The sequence below is a fragment of the Sparus aurata genome, chromosome 16 (genome assembly GCF_900880675.1).
Source record: "Sparus aurata chromosome 16, fSpaAur1.1, whole genome shotgun sequence".
Classification (NCBI taxonomy): domain Eukaryota; kingdom Metazoa; phylum Chordata; class Actinopteri; order Spariformes; family Sparidae; genus Sparus; species Sparus aurata.
The window spans coordinates 20,724,892-20,737,200 of NC_044202.1; the positions used below are offsets into that span (position 1 = coordinate 20,724,892).

Consider the following 12,309-nt stretch of genomic DNA (forward strand, 5'->3'; position numbering starts at 1 on the left):
ACCACACTGGCCAAAACTTGCTTTCTGGAAACTGGTGTCCTTCAAGACTCAGTGTTAGGACCACTTCTGTTTTCACTATACACTAGATCTCTAGGCTCTGCAATCACATCACATGGATTCTCTTACCAATGATATGCAGACAATACCCAGCTGTTCCTCTCTTTTACCCCATCCTCCAGAACCCATGTTGCAGCGCACATCTCAGAATGTTTGGCAGACATCTCCGCTGGACAGCTGCTCATCACCTCATACTCAACCTTAGCAAAACTGAACTCCTCTTCATCCCTGGGAAAGACTGCCCTCGCATGAACCTGTCTTCACTGACGGCGAGGACTATCCTGCACCCCCAACATCACTGCTGTGGCCTGATCCTGCGGATTTGCCCCGTACAACATCTGCAGGATCCGGTCTTTTCTCACAAGGGACTAGACGCACCTCCTGGTCCAAGCGCTGGTCACCTCTCAACCTGGACTACTGCAACTCACTCTTGGCTGGACTCCCTGACTCTGAGACTAAACTGTTGCAGCGTTTCCAGAACGCTGCATTGCGCCTCGTTTTCAATCTACCCAAATTCTCCCATGCGACCCCCCTCCTCAATGACTCCACTGGCTTTCCTGTTGTGGCCCACATCCAATTCAAGACGATAGTGCTGGCCTTCAAGGCAGCGGAACTGCCCCCGTCTACCTCTAAACACTGGTCAGACCACCACCTCAGCGCGAGCACTTCACTCTTCTACATCAGCTGATCGGCTGGTACCACCATCACTGAGAGCAAACAAAGGTCGCTCAGCGAAGTCACGACTCTTCTCTGTTCTGGCGCCTCAGTGGTGGAAAGAACTCCTGGCCAATGTCAGGACAGCAGAGTCACTCACCATCTTCAGCAAAAGACTCATTTGTTCAGACTTCACCTCGACCCTGCATAGCATGATTCCCTCCCAAGAGGGAGCTACAGTATGGCTGTAACCCCAATGACGTCAGCCGGTCTGTAATCACATGCTTCCATATCAATACATTGATCAGTCAGTCCACAGAAGATTAACCAGCTCCTATTCTTTTTTTTTAAATTATCATCTATTAATTGTTTCAAGTAAAAAATGCCACACATTTATTTTTCTCTCTTCTTCATAATGTAATAATAATATTATTACATTTATTTTATAAAGCGCTTTTCAAGGCACTCAAAGACACTTTGCAGGTTTAATAACTTGATTTGCTCGTGATGAACCAGCCTCACAATGTTACCGTTCAGTGATCGATCCCTGACAGAGGCTGTATGTAGCGGTGCGTGTGGCAGCATGTGTAGAGTAGTGTTCAGTGTGCAGAGCTGATCCTCTGCTGCAGCCTCCGTCGTCGTGCAGAGGGGGGCTCGGCCGTTGTTGTGAATGAGGGCCAGCATGACGTCAGGAAGCCAATGTCAACAATGCAGCTCCTAGAGGAGAAAAGGCGTTTCATCCACACACACACACACACACACGCTCACACCGACTGATGCCTCGGGTCCATTGAACGGAGGGCTGCGGACATCCAGCACGATGTGGACTCTTTTCTCTGATCTGTGAGGAGCGGACCGAGCAGCAGACGAGCGGGATAATCGGGTAAGCGTTGGGGGGGATAATGAGCAGGCGGCGGGCTCGGCTCCAGGAGCTCCTTGTCAGCCGTGGATGTGCCTGCACTGATCCGTGCTCCGAGGCTCTGCTCCGGTGCTGGTGTAGCCGCGCTGCCGCGGCGTGCAGCGGACGGTGGAGCCTCCTCTGTGGTACTGCTCGGTGCTGGTTCTGGTCCAGCTCGGAGGCTTTGTGTGTGTGTGTGTGTGTGTGTGTGCGTGTGTGTGTGTGCGCGCGATGTGTTTGACAGTAAACTTTTCAGACAGCTCTGACACGAGACAAACACTGAGTCATCTGACAGCCTGAGTGTCGGCAGAGCTGCTGTACGGCTGCTAAGCTGTTCAGTCTATATGTTGACTTTACATTATCAGCCTCCACGTCACACTTCTTTGTCAGTTCACCGACTCACACCGCGGACGGACCCGACCGTCCCATGTTTTGCACGGCAGACAATCGGGGCTGGCTCCTGTCATGCTGGGGGAGGAAGGGGCTGCAGAGGGACAAAGGACCCAGCCTCCCTCCCCCTTACTCCCGCCCTCAGCCGCCGAGCAGTCGCTTCAGTAAACAGCCCGCTGAATAAAGCGGAGTCCTGCTGCAGGAGAGCTGCTGCTGCTGCTGCTGCTGCTGCAGGACTCCTGCACGGAGCTGCTCACCTCACTGCAGCCTCGGACATGTTTGTGCTGTGATACCAGGCTCCTCTTCTCCAGCTTGTGCCCTCCTCTCCTCCGGGTGCTCCGGTGTGACTGAGTGCGGGTGATCTTTGTGGAGAAGCCTCGGTGGGAACAGATGAGCTCTTTGTTACCCTCCACCTCCCGTCTCTCTCCACACCGGAGGCTTTAATGCGTGTCTGTCTCCAGGTTTACACACAGTTCAGCTGCAGATGAGATGAGAGGTTACGGAGGACAATTAAACATTCACCAGCAGCACCAGCACCGCTGCACAGCAGTTATCCCGAGGCCGCAAAACACTGCTGAGATATTACTCCTGCCTGTCTCTGACACACTGCCCACTGGTTTGTCCACAGTGATGTCAGAACATAACGGTGTGATCAGTGAGACATTAGAGGTACACCACTGGTTGGACACTGAGGTCAGTTTACCTCCCCAGCAGTTATATAAATGTGGTCACAGACACATTATATAAATTCATCACTTATCAGCCATTCACCTGGCTGGGAGAGAAGATCTTACACAGTTGCATTGTGGGAGGTGTAGTATATTTAACAGAAAGGAATGGCCCTTTAAGTCTGTCCTGAGCAGGAGTGTATGTAAAGCAAAGAGATATGAACACAGACACAGAGTAAGGTTCTGATACTACATGCCAACACACCCTGTAAATTGATGATTGTGGTTTAATTGTGGAGCATTATGAGATGTTGGAACATGTGGATGTTTTTCGACAGTACAGGGTATGCTCGTATCGATGTGTTTGGCCCGGGCACATCCTGTGGTATGTGTGTGTGTGTGTGTGTGTGGGTGGTCTGCGTCCTGTGAGGGGTGTGGGACGTGTTTCCTGTGGTCTTCAGTCTCCTGTAACTCATGAAGTAATAACCAGCTGTAACTCCTTAATGAGAGTGGCGAGGTGAAGTTAGCGAACCGAGATGTTTGAGGATTGGAAGAGAAACCGTTAAAGGGACAGTTCACACTAAAATCACAGTCTAATGTATGAAGTGCAGCTAGAGTGTCGCTGCTTCCCTTCCCTCTAAACTCTAGAGGACCAGAAACAATGAAATAACACAACATAACATGTGCCAGTGTCTGCTGTTCTTCTCTGTGTTGGAGTGTATGAAGGAATCCCAGGTGAGGAGCAGCTGACTGACAGTCACAGATCTGTGCAGGTAGGCTCAGTCCCACCTTGACTCCGAAAACACACCACCGCCTCCACGGCTGACAGACGGCAACATGGAAGTGGAATGTGAAGGGAAGAATGTGGAGCATGCCTCAAACTCTCTGTCCACTTTCACACCTGAGTTTGCACACCTGGCCAGTTACTGTTGAAACAGGAAGTAAGGTCAGACTGTCAGTTTGAAGACTCTCTGAATCTCCATGCCTGCGTGGAGGTGGTGCAGTACAGCCGGTGTAAAGAGATTAGGATGGGGAAAATGATGAACAGAGAACCTTTGTTGTGTCATCACCTGCTTCCTCGTCACAGTTCTTCAAATCTAAAGTTCACTTTCAGCACGGCGATGTCACTGTGTTTTAAACTGGTTAAACAAAGGAACCAGTACTCACTGTGTGTGTGTCTTATTTATATCCTAGTTAGACAATTTACTTCAGCGAGACTTTTATAAAAAAAAAAACTAAATCTCATGGAAGTTATATGAAGAATAAACACAATGCAGTGGCCTCATCGTTCATCCATCTCTTCTAGTGTGTTTAGGCCTGAAGTCATCTAGGTCCCCTTATATTATATACAACATACACACATACACACGCTTTTATACACAATAGGAGGAATGCGAAAGATTGCATCATTAAGAAAGACAATTAAAAGAGCAATACCACGTGATTGAAAAAAGAAATGAAAATGAAAATGTCTGATGAAACATGGAAGCACTTTCTAAGGTACGGTAGGAAAGGTTCAGTTGAAGAGACCAATGGAATATGAAAATGCTGCAGTGGAAAAGCTTAAATAGGAAACTGTTGTGAAAAAAGCCTACATGAAAGGAAGAGATGATGAGCCTGTACAAGGCTTTAATGTGATAGAGACGAAGTACTGACCTTTGACCTTTAGAGCAACAGAAACATGAATCATGAGATCTAAAAAAACAGAAGGTGTTGAAAGTGTACAGAGACGTTCTGATGGATGTTTTTAAATGTAGAGTACAATGGATTTAATAAGACGGCAGGTAAATAACACAAATCTGCATTTATCATCATTATTAATCATTAAACAGGGGACACATGGTGTCATACAGGCAAAGCAGTCTGCTTAATAAATGTGTGTTGCGAGCCCAGAGACACTGAGTGAGTGCTGGCTGTGGTTCAGAGGGAGAAACTGTCGTGACCTGCATCGACCACTAGGGAGCAGACGGACTAACCGTGACTGGATGAGTGAATGAAGTGATGAGCTCAGCTCACGATCAAACGTCAGAAGACAGCGTGGACAATAATAAACGATAAACTGTTCCAGCTGATGTGGGAGATTATCCTGCAGACTCCACTAAGACTGAGGACAGCTACAGCCACAGCTCAGGGTGATGAAGAGGGCTGCTGTCTTCCTCAGTACGCCTTCTTCATCTCTGTCTGTCTGTCTGTCTGTCTGTCTGAGAGACTTTGAAGACTGTAATACATAATTCACAGTCAGCACTGTTACGCGCGCGCGCATGTGTGTGTGTGTGTGTGTGTGTGTGTAAAAGTGTGCAGGTGAGAGGAACTGATCAAGGGCAGCCTGTGTGTGTGTGTGTGTGTGTGTGTGTGTGTGTGTGTGTGTGTGTGTCTGTGCGTGCGTGCATGTGTGTGTGAAGGTGATGAGTACAGACCGTCCCAGGAGGCGGAGCACAGCTCGAGGGCAGACAGAGGAAAGTGTCTCAGTGATATTCCTCTCCTTCCTTTCTTTATCGTCCACACCTGGAATATTTTCATCAATCTCTGCACACCTGCGTATGTGACAGTGTGCAACTTTACACACACACACGCACGCACACACACACACACACACACACACACACACAGTTTTTAAATGAATGATATCACATTTGTACTAATCACCAATCTGTAACATTTTTAACAAATCGTCACATCTTTTGCACTTTTTGAACAAATCATTTTTCACATATTTGTACAATATTTGAGATCAGCCTTGCCATGGTGCTCAGATCCAAACTCAGATCCAGATCCATAATATCTGCTCTAGATACCATTCAGTGTTTTCAGTCGACATCACTCAGTATAATGTGACAGGCAGAAGGGTGACTTGCAGGTAAAGCTCAAAGGTTCAGCTGAGGGGATGGGTCAAGAAGAAAGAAGACAAAGGTCTGAATTCAAAAACACAACATGCTCCAGGGAAAACAATGTTTCTACTTTTCTTTTCTAGATCTGTTAATCATCTCACAGCCCTGTGAGATAAAGCTCCGCCTCCACCATGGCTGAACAGATAATCAGAATATGACTGAAATCCAACATGGACAAGTTTGATGTCCAGATCTCAGGAGCTGCTGTTGTAAACCTCTGTGCCACACATAGCGGTTGTCGGAGGCAAGATGCTTTCAGGTTGTCCTTCTGTCTGTTTCATTCTTGTGAGTGTGGTGCCTTTAAGCAACATGGTGATAAGTCATGGTGATGGCACAGTGTGTTGTAACGGGCTGAATGGTGTCTCTGTCGCTAACTTCAGTGATAGGGCAGGATCACAGCGTTCCATACTTGTTTACTTCAACACACAACTTTTCAACACATCACGGTTGTACACAAACATATCACTTCACTCTGTGCAGCCGTATGTGAAGACGCATTTTGTTGCTTTCAGACAGACGACTGGTACATTTTGCCTCAGTTAAATCTGCTCCAGCCTTTGTCTTATCAGTCAGTCAACCAGCGTGCAGCGACATATTCCAGAGCGTTTCTGTTGGTTTAAAATCGTCTTGGCCTACATGTCCGACAGAATACACGGCTACCCTTTTTGTACTGTTGCACATTAAATATTTCATGGATCCATCTGTTCACACCTTAAAACAATGAAAAGTGTCACCAAGCAGCAAATTTGTCATGGCGCAAAATCATCGTCTAATCCCAGAGCGAGAGATGGCGTTCCTGTAACATTAAAGCGCTTCATCGAACGCCAAGCTGCTGCTGCGGGTTTGTGTCGGGGAACAGATTTGAACAGCCATTGTTTGGACTTCTGAGAGACACACTGAGAATTCCTGATGAGGAGACAATCTGTCTGCAGGGGCGTTTGTACCCTCACCATGTGCAGGGCCTGTACTAAAATGAGGGGACGAGATGTCGAATCTGTTCAGTAAACCAGCATTTAACAAATCCACACCAAATTCACAACCCTAAAAGTGAGACCTGTCTCTCCAGCCCTCAGCTGCCGCTGCCCAGGGCATTGTTGGCATTTCTGGTTTATCTGGTGCATAACCTTGTCACAGATCTGGCAACCCATCTGGCATGGCTGCCGGTGATTGGTGCAGACAGGGGGGCAGATGGTGAGATGATGGTCAGCTGTTTTGGGCACCGCTTAAATCCTACATATTCAACATAGTATTTAGCTTAGCTAAAGCTAAATCTGTTGTTTAGCTTACAGAGCGTCTCATCAGAGTGTCTGGGGGACACAGCTAATGGAGACTGAGAATTAAATAAATGAAGAGTTGTGGCGTCCTGCTCTGATCCTCGACAGGAAGCTGCGGTGTTACATCAGGACTGGTGACCGGGAACAAAAGTAGAGCTGCAACAGTTAGTTAATCATTTAAAGCACAGAATATCAACTCTTTTAATAACTGATGAGCTGTTTCTGTTAAATCAAAATGCCAATATTTTGATATAAATATATATGTTAGCTGAATATCTTCAGTGTCAGCAGAGATGCACATATAAGCATAGACACCAGAGGAACTCCACCATTGATTTCTCTACATCTTGTTCTAAAGAAAACTGCTTGTTGTGTGAAGACTCAGCAGCTGGAACATGTGATGTCATCCTGTAGCTGCAGCTCTGGTAGACGGGGCATCCTCCCAGCAGAGCAGCAGGAAGGAAGCTGGGTGGAGGGTGAGCAGCTCCCTGCACTGTGAGCTTTACAGCACAACACACTCACCCAACAACCAAGTGTGAACCCACTGAACCTGGGAAGACGTCCACACTTACACTCAGCACATGACGTCACCTCCATCTCTGCTGCTGGGCTGATCCAGTGACCACGACAGTGACTGGGAGTCAATACTCCTCCCAATCCTGACAATTTGCACAGCCCTCAAACTGTCTGATGTCAAACAGTGCCCCTAGTGGTGAACCAGTTGAGTGTTTCCTGGCCTGAGTGGGGCTATTGGAGCTGTTTGTGGGCTGATGTAACTGTGCCAATGAAGCTGTAAAGGCTGCTGGATGTTGTGGAGGTTCCACCTGTCGAGACACATTAACACGCTCTCACATTCTCCTCCGTGTCTCATGGCTCTGGCTTTGATGTGAGAGGCAGTTAGGGTTTGTGTGCTATGAAGGATTACAGTGGCAGAGGTGACAAACAAGCACTCTGTCATGCTTTGCCACCATGTGGCTAGCTTCGAGGTAGCTTTCAGACTGCAGCAGAATAATGCAAGGGGGACATGTTGGTGTGTTACAGGATGCTAGTGAGGAGATGATGCTTTATTTGTGTTTATTTTTTTTTTAGGGAAGCTTCTCGTGTCTGTTATCATTTCATTTTGTATTTATAGTTTATAACCACCAGGTGCAGCACTTTCCTTTGTTGTTGTTGTTGTTGTTGTTGTTGTTGCTGTTGTTGTTGTTGTTGTTCTTGTTGTTGTTCTTCTTCTTCTTCTTCTTCTTCTTCTTCTTGTTCTTCTTGTCTGTGTTTATTGTCAGATCACAAACCGACGTTAAAGGTGCACTGACTGTGTGGGAGTGTGCAGATGCTGTGCTTGTCAAGTCACAGCCTTAACTTAATTATGGGCCAGTCGTCGATATACATTTCCCATTATCGGTCCGATACAGATTGTTCGCCCCTGTGTCTTTGCGTGTCTTTGATAAGTCTGTCATGTCACTCCATCTCTTTTCATCCCCCTTCAAGCTGCTTTAACGACTGCTCTTTTCCGTCTAATACTTGTTTCCATTGTGCCGACTGTATTCTGTGTTTTATATATATATAAATATATATATATATGTAATATACGATGGAAACAAGTTTTAGACGGCCAGTTGAGTGGCCTCGTGCTTTCTCTGAGTGCTGGACGTGCAGTGTGTGGGTGTGGGTGATCTTCGAATGATCGTTGAATAGTTCCCAGAGAATACCGAATAGCACTTTTGTATGAAATGCCCATCCGTAGATTTATATTGAAAGGCTTCCTGTGGGTGGATAGAGCAATCAAATATTAAACTTTGTTTCCTGTTTCCTAACAGTCAACCTTTCTTTTAACCGTTACCACAACAGTGCTTAGTCGAGGGATGGTTGTTGAAACCATGATGACAAAGGTCCAATAACTTTAACCCAAACCATGAGCTCTCCCCAGAACTAAACAAGCGTTTTGGTGTCACATCGTTGCACATTTCTTAACAGAGATTGAACAGCCCGATGACGACGTTGTCCTGTCTGTGGTTTTAATGCTGTGGCTGTTGTGGTGGTGTAAAATCTTGATGAAAATATCAAATGTAAGTCTCGTTCATTGTCTCATATGGATAATGATAATGTTTAAATTTGAAACGAGTGAAATGTGCCCCCCTTCTTTCTGTGTGTGCGTCATTCTAGACCGCCAAAATGTCAGTATCAAACTAAATGTTATAGACCCGCCCCTGCCTCCTCGCCATCTGTGCTGGCATTTGTTCCAGTCTCCAAAGTGAGATAGTGAGTTTTCATACAGGTGCAGGCAATTTGTTTTAATCCCCATCCTCTCTGTAGGAAGTGGCATAAGCGTCAGCAACAGTTACTGTATAAACGAGGCCCCTTGAAAGTGGAGCTTCATGATCTTTCTGATTGTTTTTAGCAGAGCGTATCAGCAGAGCGACTACACAGACAACTGCCAAGTGAACAGACAGCTTGTCTTTAGTTTGATATTTGGATGGAAAAGCTTGCTTCTAATTGCTATAGGACTGTAGGCTGTATGATGTATACAGCCAGTATGAACACTGAGGGCTTGTATTTGGAGCCAAAAGTGTTTTCTCTTTGTGTTTTGATCCTTTCTCTTCATTCCTGTTTGCTTTGGCTGCCTTCCCAGAGTAGTGAAGTTGAATTTCTCCAGCATTCCCACCCTGAGCATGACTCACACAGATAAAACCAGCTTCACTTTCCCTGAAACCCGACGAGCCTGATCCAATTTACGCTTCCCGAGCAGCCTCGGGCAGAGTGATGTCAGCCCGGCCTCCCAGCCGAAAGGAGGGAATGGAAGTGAAAGGGAGCGCATGTGATCACGGGGGAGCTCCCTGGGGAGGGGAAGTCCTCTGCCACTACATCCGTAACAGTCAGACAGGTGAAATCAGAACTGACTCCTCAGTGGTTTTTGGGTTACCGAGGGCAGAGGCGTCTCTAACAATGCGAGGACAGGAGGAGATGTGAGGAGGGTGCTATGACATACTGCAGAGGAACATGAGTGTATGGATGAGATCAACATCTGAGTCACTGAAGCTTCCTCTGCTGCGGTGTGTAATTCCAAAAGCAGAATAAGCAGCATTTTGGTTTTCCTGCAAACCCCTGCAAGAACTGACTGTTTTCCATAAAGGTGATGTGATCATGTCAGTTTTCCTCTATGGAAACCTTGTGGGTGTCTAGCAGCCCACATGTGTACTTTCGTTTTCACGCCTACACCGTGTTGCCTTGTGAAGAAGACGAACTAATCCTCTGCTCAACATCCCTGCCTTTATGACTCATTTGGCAGCTGAGAGCTTTGCACCCTCTCACAAATGATTCATTTATTGCACAGTTTTGATGTGACACACACCATATATCAACATATAATTGATATTGTATATATGTATACTGTGCTGTATAAATGCTGAAGCATGGCCTTCTTTGTTTGATTGGACGTGCTGATGAGTGATTGACGCCTGTTATTTGGATAAGTAGAGGGAGCAGTTACAGCTGACTGGCTCTGGAACACACCAAATAGTGATGTTCCTAGGGCCCTATGATTTCCGCGATCACGGAATCGCGGACGGAATCACGGAATTGGTAGATTAAAACGGAATCTATTGTTAAACGCGGAATATCGCGGAATTTGACATAATTTCACTAAATGCTGTTTTCGTGTGGCAGAGGAACCTATGTCTGAGGAAAACTGCACGGAAGGAAGCAAATCTGGGTGGCACAACAAGTCCCCACCCCCCCGTCAAAACAATTTAAGCATGGAGAAGCGGCTGCCCACGTAAAAAACTGAGAGACTCGACATTAACCCCTCTGTACAGAGCCGAGCTGTTCCCGAACGACTTTGTATGTGTCAGGTGAACTGTTGTTTTGCAAAGAAGCAGACCTGAGAAATCATAATTAAAAAGTGTAATGCGTGAGAGTTAGCCACCTGTCCGATTCATATTATCGGCATATCACCAGAGTGATTGCTGCTGTTAGCTAGCTAGCCCCGTTAGCCACAGCCCTCCTAGCTGACTCTGCCTGGGCTGGGAGCTCAGAGGACAGGGGGAGGGTTGGTGTTTTCACTGCTAGCTGGTTAGTATGTTATTGACATAACGTCACGAGTATAATTTCTCATTTTGTTGGTCATCTTTGCTAATTTTTTTTAATATTTACAACTTAAATTTTCAGAACAATTTTGGTATGCAAACATTTACTGGATCTGCCTGAGAGCTGACCAGGTTTTTATTCAGTGAAACCCAAATTAAACCCATAAAAACACAAAATATACTACTGTATGAAGACATGATGAAATCAGATGTTTTTGATGCACTTTAGTGTAGCTACTCCACGGTACAGTATTGAGGAAATGTGTTTGTCACCTCAATAAATTTAAGGTAATTTCTATTTAATTTGTGTACATCTTGTCATTTACATTAAGAAACACTGTTTTAGTAGTAAAATAAGAGTAAAAGGTAAAAAAAAAAAACTGGATTCACAAAATTTAAATGGAAAAAATGGAATTCCCAAAAATTTAAACGGAAAAAACGGAATTTGGGAAAAAAATAAAACGGAAATTGGGAAAAAATAAAACGGATTTCATAGGGCCCTAGGTTCCCTATTCTGTACTATTCTAATCTCGCTCACCCCTGCTCCTCTCCACTCTAACTGTGGGTGGTGCAGCGGTGTGGGAGCCTCACTCCAAGGTCCGTGTACTGTCATGTTTTGGCCCCCCACTTCTTTGTTGTTATGCTACTAGCATTCTGGTCCTGCCAGTGATGGTTTGTCCTCAATGGCAATTAAAAATAACAGTTAACAACCAGGATGCGAGACAGATCATTGCTGTGTGTCAGTCCTACATTGATCGTCGGCATCCACGCGTTAAAAAGGTGTTTTAAAGTGGTGCACAAAGTCAAACTGAGTGAATATGTGTGAGCACCTCGTACTGAAGCCATATATGTAAGTTGAGTGCTTTGTCTCTTATTTGTATAAATACCTGGGTCACATGACATCATACTCCGCTGTGGTTGGACACGTCAAGGCATGGACTCCACTAGACCCCTGAAGGTGTGCTGTGGTATCTGGCACCAGGATGTTAGCAGCAGATCCTTTAAGTCCTGGAAGTTAGGAGGTGGGGCCTCCATGGATCGGACTTGTTTGTCCAGCACATCCCACAGATGCTCGATTGGATTGAGATCTGGGGAACCTCAAACGTGTTGTTGTGCTCCTAAAACCATTCCTGAACCGTGTTTGCTTTGTGGCATGGCGCATTATCCTGCTGAAAGAGGCCACAGCCATCAGGGAATACCATTTCCATGAAAGGGTGTACATGGTCTGCAACAATGCTTAGGTAGGTGGTACATGTTAGAGTAACATCCACATGGATGGCAGGACCAAAGGTTTCCCCGTGAGTTCTCATGCTCGTGTGCTCATTGTTGGCGCTTTCAGCGGTGAACAGGGTTCAGCATGCGCACCCTGACTGGTCTGCGGCTATGCAGCCCCATATGCAA

At 46.1% G+C, this 12,309-nt stretch overlaps 1 protein-coding gene across 1 annotated transcript in view; it reads left to right on the plus strand.

The window, feature by feature from the left end:
- The first annotated feature begins 1,265 nt into the window (after positions 1 to 1,265).
- bach2a (BACH transcriptional regulator 2a) overlaps positions 1,266 to 12,309 on the plus strand; it is a 39,645-nt gene continuing 28,601 nt past the window's right edge. Inside the window, exon 1 of the mRNA XM_030391518.1 lies at positions 1,266 to 1,594. The gene's annotated coding sequence lies outside the window, so the exon portion shown is untranslated. The remainder of the gene's footprint in view (positions 1,595 to 12,309) is intronic.